General features: G+C 48.2%; 1 protein-coding gene across 2 annotated transcripts in view; it reads left to right on the forward strand.

Annotated features, from left to right (window-relative positions):
* The first annotated feature begins 7639 nt into the window (after nt 1–7639).
* Nucleotides 7640–14095, forward strand: part of PRICKLE1 (prickle planar cell polarity protein 1) — a 104440-nt gene continuing 97984 nt past the window's right edge. Inside the window, exon 1 of one of the 2 annotated variants that reach the window (XM_084876644.1) lies at nt 7640–8070. The gene's annotated coding sequence lies outside the window, so the exon portion shown is untranslated. The remainder of the gene's footprint in view (nt 8071–14095) is intronic. The other variant, XM_084876641.1, reaches the window with a different exon arrangement.

Here is a 14095-nt window from a genome sequence, read left to right on the forward strand (position 1 = left end):
GAGACAATAAAGCCCCATGTAAGCCAGGGTATTTCCAGAAAAGGCATTAAAAGCCATCATGCCACGCTCTTCAGCTGTCAGCGTGAGTACGTTGGTCTTGGCTGCCTCCTCACTGCACAGAGAAGATCTGAGATGAAGCCCATAGGGTTAATAGCTGTGAGCAAACAGGACACTCCCCCACTTCTTTCTCTCTTTTTTCTCTGACTCACACACAGATGTGATGTGAAATAGATAGTATCTGGATTAGAGTAGAAATGAGGAAGCCAGAATCAGAGAACCAAAATAAACCGAACACCAATCCATCCTCCCGCCCAGCCCCTTCATTTGGCGACGGAGGTCTGGATTTAATTAATCTTGTTCCCCAAATTTGGGATCTCCATGGGGCTCCCACACACAGCAGCTGTGCCCCCATCGCGTACCAACGCCATTGGATTTCACCCTGCTTCTTCATGTGGCCACTGGAACTCTGGTCCACACTTGAACCTCAGCAACTTTGGTTAAATGTTTGACAACCTGACACTCCCTCTTCCTGAGGCGAAGACCCTGCCCCTGCACCCTAACCGCTGCTTCACCCAACCCGCTGCCCCCCATCTCCAGGTGTCTCTACTGCCCAGATGTCTGCCCTGAGCTCTTCACTCCTGGACCACACTAGCCCTGGCCGGATCACCTTCTAGATGTGCTGGCCAGCCCTCCCCCGCCTCCCTCCCTTCTCCCTGGCAGCCCTCCTTTGAAGCCCCAGTTATCATTCTTTTTCTGTCAGCATCTACCCTGTCGCAGTCCCTGCGCAAGGCACTGGAGCTGTGATTCTGAATGAGGCAGCACTCTGCCCCCAAAGAGCAGTCTAGCGAAGAGCCAGCAAATCAATTAACACAAAGATTGCTGTGGTCAAGGGATGGACCCTGACCCAGTCTCCTTTCTCCACTCACCTCTGTGATGGCCTTCAATTCTCTCATATATCCTAGGCAGGCTGTTTTCACAAGAAGCAACCAGTTTGGCTCAGTTGACTTGTTAAAATAGGTAGTAATTCCTTTTTTCGTGAGCAACATGGAGTGGTTGCATATTAGCCAGAAATTATGATTTCAAAATCACTGCTGGCCAACCTCCCAGAAGCCTGATGCGCGTTACTGACGGAGGACTGGCTGAAGGTCTTTCAGATCAGCCGGTCCACTTTACGGAGCCCTCCGGAGGTCCCCATCAGGCCCTCTGAGGGCCTCCATCAGACCTCTGATTTTAGGGGTTCGGTGGAACTCTGAGGCCTCCACAAACACATTTGCTCTAGACAGCCTAAAATTTCACAGAAGGGGTTAGGTCAGCGGTCAGCAAACTGCGGCTCTGTTGACTAATGAGTTTGCTGACCACTGGGATAGGGCTTAATCACAAGGAACAACAGACTGTAATTATTAGAATCGAAGAGTCTAGGTCAGTGATTGGCAAACTCATTAGTCAACAGAGCGGCAAACGGGCTCGCGAGATAGTTTGCCGACCACTGGGTTAGGTGTTACCATATCCTGGAAATACCTTCATCTTTTGAATTCTTCCACACCACTTTCTCCCTAGTTCCTTTTTTATCTATCTCTTTGGCTATTTTTTTAGTCCATTTTGGAGGTGATTTTTTTGTTTCATCCTAAACCGAACTTACCATCTTCTCACATCGAATATGCATACATCTTTCCCTAGGTTAGCTCATCTTTTATGTGCTTCTTCATTCAGGAAACCTTCCTGGCCTAACTCTACCTCTGTCCCCTCCAACTATGGGCTTGCGTCTGCTATGCACTGCCAGCGCACTCTGGACTATTCACTTTATCGTGATTGTCACACACTTGAAAGGAATCAAATTTCTCGTTCTGAAAAATGAACTTTCTGAAAAGTGAACGGAGAGGTGCTCTGAGAAACACACTGTTGTGTGCTATGTAAAGCTGTTGTTGAGGATGTTGCTCATCATTTTTCTGGAGCCTTCTGCAGGCTTCTTCCTGCTCTTCAATGTAGCCAACAGTTGTACTTCTCCAAATAGGATTGTTTTTAGCTTAGACACATTTCCAATTGTGTGAGAATTATGTAACCCTCGCTATATTGGCTGCTAGAAACAGGAAAGCTAAATTGAGGCCCACTCTTTTATGGGATGAATGTGATGAATTTGTCTCATCTCTGTTTTCCATTACATACTTACTTTCAAATTACAATTTCAGGTTAGCTTGCTATATGTTCTTGTTGCACAATTTTTTGCGGATTTAAATCTTTTTTTTGGAATAAGTTTAGGCATAATCAATCAAATAACATATGAAGTGATAAAGGAGTACAAAGTCAAACAGAAAAACATCGTATCTAAATGGGGAAGGGGTTACCAGTCCCTTTAATCTGGAGTCACTGAAACCCCCAATGGGCTTAAAAGACAACAACAGCAACAAAATATTATTTTAAATCTGAAAAGTTCAGCGCTAGCTTGTTTTTAGGTAGGCTTTGGTCCAGGGTCTCAGAGAAAACCCAAAAGGGTAGAGACTTTGGTTTGCTGTTGAATTTCCAGCAAAGAGACACGTAAGTGCTCAATAAATATTACTTGAATTTACTGTTGCAGGATTTCCAAAAGTTCCTACAAAACCCCGGGCCCAGACCTGGATCATATGCCCACCCCCAAAACTAATCTTTTCATCAGTGGGATCCAGAGCTCTAATTTCCCAGGATCGGGTCACATGATCCTTAACGGCAGACCAGGGATGCGTCTCCAAGGAAACTGCTGACAGTGGGGGAAGGTGGTTCCCCCAAAGGAAATCTGGGGCATTGCAAAGAAGAAGAAACAGATGCTGGTCAGACAAAACAACAAGTAAGCACGTCCATGGACTATCAAGGGGGCGATGCTTCATTTGAATGATAAAGGGTACGTGGGCTCTGGTTAACAGGGCAGTTATCAGTGGGTAACATTCTAGGTATGTTCAAAGCACCCAGGGATAGAGGAGGTTGATGCTTTTGAATAACTATAAATAATTTATATGGTTAGAGCAAACAAGGGTGGGGAAATAATAAATGAGAGATAGGCAGAATGCAAATGAGGCACCTTTTAGGCCAATCCGAGGAGGGTGCGTCAGAGCCAGAGAGCCCTGGAAAGCCTGTGTGGGATTTCCAGTAAGGGAACATGCCTTACAGCTAAGACTAAGCAGGTCATAACAAGGTCAAGACTGATTCACCCTGGAAACACTGAGTGGGGCTGAGTCTGCACGTTGGGAAAGGAGTCCCAGATGTGAGCAAAATAAGGAAACTGGGACAAAGCAAAGCCCAGGAATCCAACAGACCTGGGACTCAAACAAGGCTGCCACACCATCAGGTTCCTGCTTTTTTAAGTCCCAATCTTGTGGCCTAAACTGCTGTAGACTCTTCACCTTCATGTGAAAGTACTCTTCAGTAGCCAAGAGGCATTCATAGCATGATTTGGTTGGGTGTAGATTCATTTGCTGGGGTTGCAATAACAAACCACATACTGAATGCCTTAAACAGAAATGTATTGTCTCACAGTTCTGGAGGTTAGAAGTCTGAGGTGAAGGTGTCAGCAGGGATGGTTCTTATGGAGGACTATACTGAAGAGTCTGTTCCACATAGCTCGCCTACCTTCTGATGGTTCCTTGGCTCATGGACACATCACCCTGATCTCTATTGTCTTCTTCACATGATGTTGCCTATCTATTTCCAAATGTCTTCTTTTTTTTTTTTTTTTTTTTCTTTGCTTGTTTGTTGTTGTTTGTTAATCCTCTCCAAAGGATATTTTTCCATTGATTTTTAGAGAGAGTGAAAGGGAGGGAGAGAGACAGTGAGAGAGAACATCGATGAAAGAGAGACACATTGCATGCACCCCAACCAGGTCCAGGGATTAGGCCTGCAATTGAGGTACGTGCCCTTGACCAGAATCACCCCGCAGGTCAACACTCTATCCACTGAGCCAAACCTGTAGGGCCAAATCTCTTCCTTTTATAATGATTCCAAGTCAGGCCGGATTAAGATTTGTAACCCGGCCGAAACTGGTTTGACTCAGTGGTAGAGCATCGGTCTGCGGACTGAAAGGTCCCAGGTTTGATTCCGGTCAAGGGCATGTACATTGGTTGCGGGCACATCCCTGGTAGGGGGTGTGCAGGAGGCGGCTGGTCGATGTTTCTCTCTCATCAGCGTTTCTGGCTCTCTATCTCTCTCCCTTCCTCTCTGTAAAAAATTAATAAAATATATTAAAAAAAAAAAAAGATTTGTAACCTGATTACCTCTCTAAAGGGCCTATCTCTGAATAAGGTTAAATTCTGAGATACTAGATGAGAATATTTCAAGAGATTAGGACAATATATATATATATTACATCATATATATAATAAAAGCCTAATATGCAAATCAACCAAAAGGCGGAACGACCAGTCGCTATGACATGCACTGACCACCAGGGAGCAGATGCTCAACGCAGGAGCTGCCCCCAGCTCTCATGGCCCAGACCAGCCAAGGGAGGTGCCAGCGGGCCTCCCCCTCCCCAGCTGCTCCACGGGTCACCCCACAGACTGACCCTGGTCACTAGCCAGGCCTAGGGATCCTACTCATGCATGAATTTTTTACACTGGGCCTCTAGTTTGTTATAAAAGCTTTAAAAGAAAAGTAGACATTACCTAAGTGAATCAATACTATATAATAAAGATGTAATATGCAAATTGACCTCACACCCTTGAACAAGATGGCCACCCCCATGTGGTCATAAGATGGCTACCACAAGATGGCCAGCAGGGGAGGGCAGTTGGGGGCAACCGGGCCTGCAGGGGAAGGCAGTTGGGGGTGATCGGGCTGGCAGGGGAGCAGTTATGCTTTGATCAGGCTGGCAGGAGAGTGGTTAGGCGGTGATCAGGCTGGCAGGCAGAAGCAGTTAGGGGCGATCAGGCAGGCAGGCAGGCAGGTGAATGGTTGTGAGTAAGCAGTCCCGGATTGTGAGAAGAACGTCTGACTGCCCACCAGGATCAGGCCTAAGCTGGCAGTCGGACAACTTCCAAGGGATCCCAGATTGGAAATGGTGAAGACTGGGCTGAGGGACACCCTTCCCCCCTACCCCCTTGTACCAGGCCTCTAGTTTATTTATAAAAGTTATGGTACTATGTTGGTTTGTAAAGGTAAAGAAAATACCATTAATATGAAAAACTCAGAAGTCTACAATGAAGAAAGTTTTTTCAAATTAAATTTTTAAGTTATTCTTTCTAACTTGTAGGCTTTTGCATGGAGGCGAGTACAGAGAGGGATGGTTGTGAGAAGATGTCTTATAAATTGGCATTATATAAACTTTCCACCTACCAAGTTCTTTCTGCACACCTAGCATTCAATCCTCCCCACAGTTCTCTGAAACAGTTCACTCACAAAGGAAGAAATTAAACATCTCCTAGAGGTTAGCTAGATTGTTCTAGGCTAACTGGATAAGCAGTGGGACTGAGATTTGATTCAGATTTCTCTGGTTGCAAATCATCATGCACGATCCAACATAATTTTACGAGGGTCCTGGTTGAAGACCAAGGGCCACATTTGCATTGAAAAGGTAAGATGCTGCCCCCCAGTACACTTGTTCAAAGAAACGATAAGCCTTGTATATGCCTTAGACCCAGAATGCCTGACATGTTTGCTCCATGTATAGCAGAAACTCAATAAACACAACCCTTGTGAAAGTCACCACAGAGCGATTGCCTCTGATACCAGTCTTATCACAAGAAAGTAGCACTTTCCACCATTAATAGAGAGACCCAAATGCAAGAATATATCCTCCTCATGAGCTTCTCCATACCCAACTCCTCCTGCCACTAATGCCTACTGGCCCACAGAAGAGGGCTTTCTCATGAGGATGTGGCTGTAGGGATTGAATGGTGCCATCTTCCACTCCATTCTCCACTGATTCCAGTCCACTGCCATGCAGTTGGTTGGGAAACTGCTTTCATTTGAAAGTCCTGATTGAGAAAAACATATAGGCACCCAAAGATGCTCAGAAGGAGAGTGGACATTTTCCCCCTTGAAAATACTGCTGTTCACTACTTCCACGGGTGGTATGAATAATTTTGTCAGTCAGGGGCAGTTCTGGAGTTTAGATAAAAGCTAAAAATGTATAGCTTAACGGAAGCATCTGTTAAGTCTGGCAAGGTAGACACAACTTGAAATGCAAACTCCAATAAAATGCTGAAGAGCAAGACAGCCTAGGTTGCTTTGCCCTGCTTCCCATCAGTCACAAACACACACTGAGCGGGTGGGGTTATTTCAGAAAGCAGCAGCTTTGTTTCCTGAGTTATCTGTGCTCACAGATAAGGAATGCAGATCGAGTATCTGGAGGGGAGAAAGTTTCTACAGTGCAGGAGAGATCTGAGTCAGAGGCCAATCATTTCCCTGGTTTTGTACCCTCTGCTCCTCCTTTTGCCTTTCGAAGTCATTTCCTTACCGCTTCTTCTGCTTCTGCTCAATTTTTGTTGGGAATTCCCTTGTTTCACTCCCAATGAAAATCAAGATTTGAAGAGGGGGAAAAATCTGAAGTCAGCAGTTTTGATTTTCCTTAGAGGAATTAAAAAATTGAATGAATCAACAACACTTTCCCCATTACCCTGCGCCCACATACAGTACATTACACCCATCCTCATCTTCCTGGAAGATAAAACAGTACCCTAGAGGGTGTAAACGGTGGAGAGGTCAAGAAGCTTTGCAGAGACACTGCCAAGTTGGGGTTAGTAGCTGCCCTGTGGTCTGCAACCTGAGAGGGGAAAGGGGGTGGGGGTGGGGGCGGGGAGAGACAGAGGAATGGGTAAAGAGGGGAGAATAGTACCTACACAGAGTGAGACACCACTGCAAAGACTAAGAGGTTCTAAGGTGGCCTCAATGTCAAGGCAAAACTTTGAAACAGGCTGAGTTCTAGTTGATTCTGGGCGAGTGTGCTTGAGAGAGCCCAGCTCTGGGAATTGGGCAGACTGAAAACACGGAGAGTAGCTTGGCCAATGAAAAATGATGATCGTAGTCAATTAATAGTTTGACCACCACTTGCAGTGCACCGTGCTGACTTGGGCCTGGCCCCTGTCTGTCGTTGGGGTAGCTGAGGTTTCGGAGCGCACTCACTCCTCACACTTGGGGGCTTTCGTGGAGATGAACAACAGGGCCATCGAGGACGGGAAGGAAACGGACTAGAGGCTGAAGAATCTTCAGCTTTTTGCTCCGAAGCAGCCTGTGGAATTCCACAGATAGAGGATGGGTCTCCGATGAGTCCAGGCGCACAGGAAGGAATCTAGTTTAATTAACTACCTACCCCCCCCCCCCCAACACACACACACACACACACACACACACACACACACACACACACACAACTAATGGAAAAGAAACCCCAATAGGCAACCCCCAACCCGTTTGATCGGAGGACACTGGAGTGTGTCCTTTTTCTCCCTTCACGTCTTTCAATCCATGGGGGAGTGGGGGGGGGGGCATAAATCGGGGGCGGGGCCGAGGAGACGAAGCCACTGCCCTTGGGCACCCGGGCACAGCCCGGGTGAACTTCTAGCGGATCGCCCGCCCCCTGCTCAGTGCAGCCGCTGAGCGCAGAGCCAGTCCTGCCCCGCGGGCCACGCTCGCCGCCTGCCTCGCCTCCAGGAGCCGGGAGACCACCTCGCCTGTGGGCCGAACCCGGCTGCGCGGGGGGCGCGCCGAGGGCCCGGATCCCGGGCGGTGTCCGCGCTCCGCGTTTTCGCGCGCGCCGGGCCGGGCGGGCGGCCGGGGGAGGGCGGGGCGCGGCGGCGCGGGCGCGGGGCTGAGCCGGGAGCACTCGCCGCCGGCAGCCTGCGCCGCGCACTCCAGCGGCCCCGCCGCCCGACAGACAGCGCGCCCCGGACCCGCCCGCCCGCGCCCCCCGCGCCCGTGTCCCCGAGGGGCGCCGCGGCCGGCACGGCGACGGCCCGGGCTCTGGATGGTCCGCGCGCCGCCCGCCCTCGCCCACCCCTGACGCCGAGGACCGCAGCCCCGCAGCCCGAGCCCCGCAGCCCGAGCCCCGCAGCCTGAGCGCGGCGCCGAGGAGGACCGTCCCGCCGAGCTCCCCGTCCTCCGCGCGGGGTGAGTCGCAGCCCCGCTCCGGTGGGCTCTGCAGATGGGGTCGCGGGCGCAGCGTGGGGAGCGAGCCCTGTAGGCGGAAGGCCGGGCACCCTGGGTGTCACTGCGGGGGTCTGTGACCCCGAGCCTGGGTCTGTGTGGCCGAACATCGGGGAGAAGGTCACAGTTGGGTTGTGGGGGGCTGTGTCGATGGGAGAGCAGCTCCGGGGCTGCAGCACCGAGCGGGCTGCGGAGAGGTTCTGCATCCTCTCCATCCGCTCCTGCCTGGAAGCCCGAGCCGCGGCCCCGGAGCTGGGGCGCTGCTGGCGCAGGGAGGCCAGGGTGCGCTGGCCGGTGCCTGCCGCTGAGGATCGCCTGTCACCTACCGGCGTCGGGAGGGAGGGAGGGTGCCCGTTCCCTCTGGAGGCTCGGGGTTGAGGGTTAGGGGGTTGGGGGGGGGGGGGGAAGGGGGACCGACCGCTTTTTGGCAGGGGTGCCTCCGCTCCCGCCCGGCGAGGAGGCTTCTCTGGACGCAGCACGTACGTGAGAGAGAAGGGGGAGCGTCTCCCTCGCTCCAGGCAGAAAAAGTTAAAGAAAACTGGGCATGTTAATGATTAGCAGGACCGGGACTCAGGATGCAGCAGAGAGCTGTTAAATTTTCATTGCCCTCTGAGAAGAACGAGCGAGCGGCAGCGCCGTGTTATTTTGGGACCCGGGGGAAATTGTCCACAGATTGTCTTCTGGAGGCTGGAGAGCGAGGTGGGGGTGCAGGGGGGAGGGGGTGCGGGGATGGGGTGGGGGTGGGGTCGGCTGGCACCGCACGGAGTTCCAGTGTGCCCAGGGAGGATGCAGGGCCACCAGCCAAGCACGTTTGCTTTTGCTGATGTGAGAGAGCGGCGGGGAGGCCGGCCCGCAGCCATGGACGAGGTGAAGGAAGAACACGCCATGGGAACCTGCATCCAGAGGACACCTCCCCTCTCCGGAGGAGTTCCGAGGCGTCAGGGCCGTAAAAAAGCCTGTGTACCCACATGGATATATGTGGGGCTTTTAGGATGAACTTTATGAAGGACAAATTATACTTTAATGAAATTGTCTCTCTGTGCATGCCGGACAGTTTGGTCTACCTACTCATGTTAATCAGTACCTCGGAAGGCTGTCTGCAGTTGATGTTATGTAATTGATGGGCTTCAGCATCAGATACGTTTTAATGCACTTTGGGGAGTGAAAGGAACTTCCCTCTGCCCCATCAGCCGGCCCAAGGTGTAGCCGGGTGTGGGGTTGGCTGCCTGTTTGCCCTGATCGGCTCCAGATGTGTGAGCTCAGCTGTTGCCTGTCACTTAGGTGACAACTGGCCTTTTCCCACTAAGCCTCCGCTGCCTCCATTATCCTCCGGGAAGTGTCAGTGCTCAGCCGCCTTCTATTATCCGGAGTGGACGCCAGCCCCTTGGGAGGCGGCTCAGCCTTGTTTGACCATCCCCAACAATATGCCTGTTTGCAGACTCTAGGAAAGGGGAAAGAAAAAAAAAAAAAAAAAAAAAAAAAAAGAATTCCGGTGACAGCAAGATAGATACATTTTGAATTAAGCACCCAACTTAATCCCAAGATTTCTGCTTTAATCAAGACAGCTCTGGAAGGATGATGCAATATTTGTCAAGCCTTTTTCTCTGGAACAATATTTACTCCCACCAGGGGATTTTAAACTTAAACAGCAGCCATTTATCTTGCTGTCTGGTGGGGTCCGGTTCAGTTGGCCTCCAGCGTGGTCCTAGCTTAGGTGGCTGGACTGGGCCTGGGACAAGAAATCTGTCATTGTAGCCCAGCTGGAGCCCAGAGAAAGCAAAATACAGCACCTGCTGGTACCAGAGGGTTTTTAAATGCCATCAACTGGTGAGTCAGGAAACACAGAAGGAGATATTTTACAAGCTCTTCCAGAAATGTTTATACAAAGGATTTAAAGGTTAACAATGCATGTGCTCTACATATTAAAACTAAAAGGTGCTAGAAAATAAATGCACATTTCCCACAGCTAAGAGTTAAGCACACTTGATGATGAACTTGAAAAAAAATCTCTGCTTTAATACATCATGGCTAACAGTAGTGACTCATTCTTGTGAATAAGCCCAGGGAGACAGGGAGAGAGGGAAGGCATGGAGGAAAGGAGGAAGGGAGGGAGGGAGGACGGAGGGGGGGGGGGGGAGGAAAAATTGGATGGTACATAGAGGTAGCCATGTTGATGTGAGCCAATGGTTTTCCTTCCTTAATTTGGTACCAATTGGTAACTTATCACTCTGTGAGGCTGTTGGTTCCTAGGTTTTTAAAAGAAAAGTGATATATTTTACTAAAGTGGCAAATGTAATCAGTTCTACCAGCAAAACCAATGAAACTTTAAAACATGATAAATCATGTTTTTATAATCAAGATCCATGGAACCACCATTTGTTTTTATAATAAAGGAGGCTGTAATGAGTCAGCTTGGGTCACCCAAATAAAATCTAATATCAACTGGGGAGAAAAAAAATTCTTAGAGGGTTAATAGCTAAACTATTAAGAGTCAGATGTGGGTAAAAGTCTGGTTATTCATAATATCCTCTCCTTTTGATAACTCAGTAAAGATAAAAGGTTAAAATTTGAAGTTTTTTAAATTAAGGATTTTAAAAAGTAAGCTTAAATCTAAGTTTTAAAGAGTGGCATTGTAAGATACCTTCTCTAAAATCTTCTATAACGACAATAATAACAAAGCACAGAGTTGAGTATTATGAGTGACTCTTCATAATACTCAGGAGATGGAACAAGAACTAAAAAAAATAAATAACATTCCCAGTAATTAAGTAGCTCTTTTTGTGACCTATACCTATAGTTTGGGTTGTCCAACATTATGGGAAATTATTTGGAGGAAAGGTTATCATTGGTATTCTGGTTACTGCAGTTAATTTCCTCCTTAAAGTCATTTATAAAGAGTCATTGTTTCCTTTTACAGAAGAAAAGTAATTTTAAAAATCTAAGTGATTTTCATTGAGGATAGAAATGTTCAAGATGTCACTTGGTCAGAATAGGGGCCTTCCTCTTAGAAAAACAGCTCCCTCTTGTTTCCCCTTCATTTTGTATAAAATAATATCATTTCATAGTTGTGTGAGACTATTCCATGAGCTTAAACCCAAGTGCAATGATTCCACAATCAAGAGGAGTTAGGAACGCGAATGGGCTATGTTTTTTGGTTGGTTGGTTGGTTGGTAAGTTGGTTAGTTGGTGGTTTAAAGAACCATTGCTGCTTTTTCTTGTGGTCACAGAATAAAACAGTGCCTTATTTCCCACTAATATCTTCAGAAGGGTGGTGTGAGCTAACGAGTTGGGAGAGGAAGATACAACAATCCGGGTGCCAAGTGGTACATTGGTGCCGTTCCTGGAAAACCCAGGCGGCACGGAGAGCCAGCGGGCGCTCCCAGACAGAGTGCCAGGGACCGAGGTGGCATCAGGGAAATGCCAGCCCTCCCTGCTTCTGGGCTTCTCCACCGCTGGACACACATCAAGTGCAGCGCCTCAGCTCCCCGGGAACCAGCACTCACACCTTCCTGAGCACCGCGCCATCCTGGAGGAAAGGACATGACCTGCCTGTGTGTGTGGGTGGAGCAGTGGGAAAGGCCTGGCCTGGCTGCGCGGGGACCCACCTTCACCTCCTTTCCCCCACGGCCCTCTCTGCTGAAGGAGGGATGGGGGGAAGAGGCATGCCTTGCAAGTTGGAGCCCCGCTGATGTCATGACACTTCTGGCGCGGAGGCGCAGCAGAATAATCAGATCCCTTTCCCGCGTGCCAGAATGACACGGTTTTTCCAAGAACCGTTCCCAAGCCAGTGGTCTACTGGCCCCAACGCTTTCCAGTTACTAAGGGGGATCAAACCTCTCCACGAGAATGCAATAACTCTCTTGTTTTGTGCACATGTTTAAACTAAACTCTCAGTGCGTTTCGGTCACTTTTAAAGGGGCCTCTCTATAGGAACAAGAGTGATTGCCCAGCCTGAACTGATTAGACCCTTTGGGGTTCATTTCCCTATGAAGGGAGATTTTAAATTTAAAACAAAAATAAGAAACGTCAGCAAGGCAGAAGCAAATGTCCACCTTTTAAAACTTGGAGCTGTAAACTAGCAAGCAGCTGTCATTTACCTTTACTTAACTCCCTCCCCACCCCCCTCCTCCCTCAGTTTGGTCCTAGGTGACCCTAAAACACAACTGACCGATTAAGCTGAAGTTCCATTTTTCTCTCTGGGTAGATGGGGGGTGAACTCTTGGGAGAGATGCTTTTCATTTCTAGTGGATTACACTTCAGGAGAGAAAAAAAAAATGAGTGTGTTATTTCAGTTGCTCTGGTGCTGAAGTCATGATCTCCTTTCTGAGAATTTGTCCCGATTCCTGATTTACAGCCCCCGCCAGCTTTTGCTCTGTGTATGCCCCTCTCTGTTTCCTTCTTTTGTCTTCGGGTCTCTGGAAAGAGAGGTTTGTCAATAACACGGTGGAAATATTGCAGTCAGATGCAGACCCGTAAGGAGACTCCTCCGTGCAGCGTGCTCTCCCTCAGCTGCCCTTCTTTTATCTGAGGCTCAGATCCCACAGCTCGCAATTATGGTCTTTGACTTCGGTAACAATTCTGTTTGAAATGTTTCCAATTACACACAATATTGGCGGCATGTAGCAGCTGCGTGCCAAAAAGCATTTCGAAGTATGTTCCAAGAATCAGGCTGTGTGATTGCTTTTAATTTAAATAAAGGCTATTGGGTTTCCTGTGACGTTTTTTAGAACCACCTTCACACACACCCCCATTTGTGTTACCTTAAAAAAAAAAAAAGTCTGATATCAAGGAGACACACTGAATGTGATACAACTTTGGCCCTGGGTCTCTAGGGTGGGCCTTTGCTTCCAGCCGGCCGAACTGAACTGTTCAGGGAAACCTGAAAGGGACATTGTACAGCAGTTTGGATTTCCCCAAAGGAGAAAAGGCTCTCTGACAGCGTATTATCAGTAGCTAATATTTTCAAGCGTTTCCCCCTTCTTTTTTAGGAATCTGTCATAATCATTCTTGTTAGATCACTGGAAATTGTTGGGTACACTATCTTTCCTTCAAATTCCTCTGTTCTGTTATTTTCTTTTTGTGAGCCCATGAACATGTGTGAAAAACGCATCGAAAGGGGGAGAATAAGGACAATAAGAATATTCTTAGGCCGAAACCAGTTTGGCTCAGTGGGTAGAGCGTCAGTCTGCAGACTGAAGGGTCCCAGGTTTGATTCCGGTCAAGGGCATGTGCATTGGTTGCAGGCACATCCCCAGTAGGGGGTGTGCAGGAGGCAGCTGGTCGATGTTTCTAGCTGTCTATCCCTCTCCCTTCCTCTCTGTGGAAAATCAATAATAAGTATATATATATATATATATATATATATATATATATATATATATATATATATATATATAAAGAATATTCTTAGAATGGGAGATGGGGGTGGGGACCAAACCCTCTAGATTTGCTCCCTCTGTGGGGCTTCACATCTCTGAACACTGAGACCTTTTAAAACGGCAGTGGTTAAAGTCTTTTAATAGCTACCAGATATACTTGACTTATTAAATCTGCAAATAAGAAAATATACACTCTCAGGATGCGGAGGGCTTGGTTATAGGACTGGAGGGGGTTCTGTTTCCAGGCTGGTCTGTTGGCCCATCTGAAATGTAACACCTAGAGCTAGAGGCTATCCAATAGCAAGGTGCTAAGATGGTCCTAATTAAGATGTTTTCACACAGGCTCTTTCAATCCTGGCAAAAACATCCAATGGAATATAGTGCTTCTTTGGGTTGAACAGTAGTTGACTTGCATAAATGCCAAGATCTCTTCTGGCATTTCTGGAACTCCTCCATCGTGTAATAAATAGTGCTGTATAATCCAAATTTGTAAATGCCATGTTTCATGTAGCCCCTGTAGAGACAGCTGAGATTGACCGGGGCTACAGGGATCACTGAGACCCTGGAGGTTAGGTTCCTGACTAGATCCAAAGAGTGACCGCTAATGGACC

Source organism: Pipistrellus hanaki (assembly GCF_964339955.1).
Source record: "Pipistrellus hanaki genome assembly, chromosome: 3".
NCBI lineage: Eukaryota > Metazoa > Chordata > Mammalia > Chiroptera > Vespertilionidae > Pipistrellus > Pipistrellus hanaki.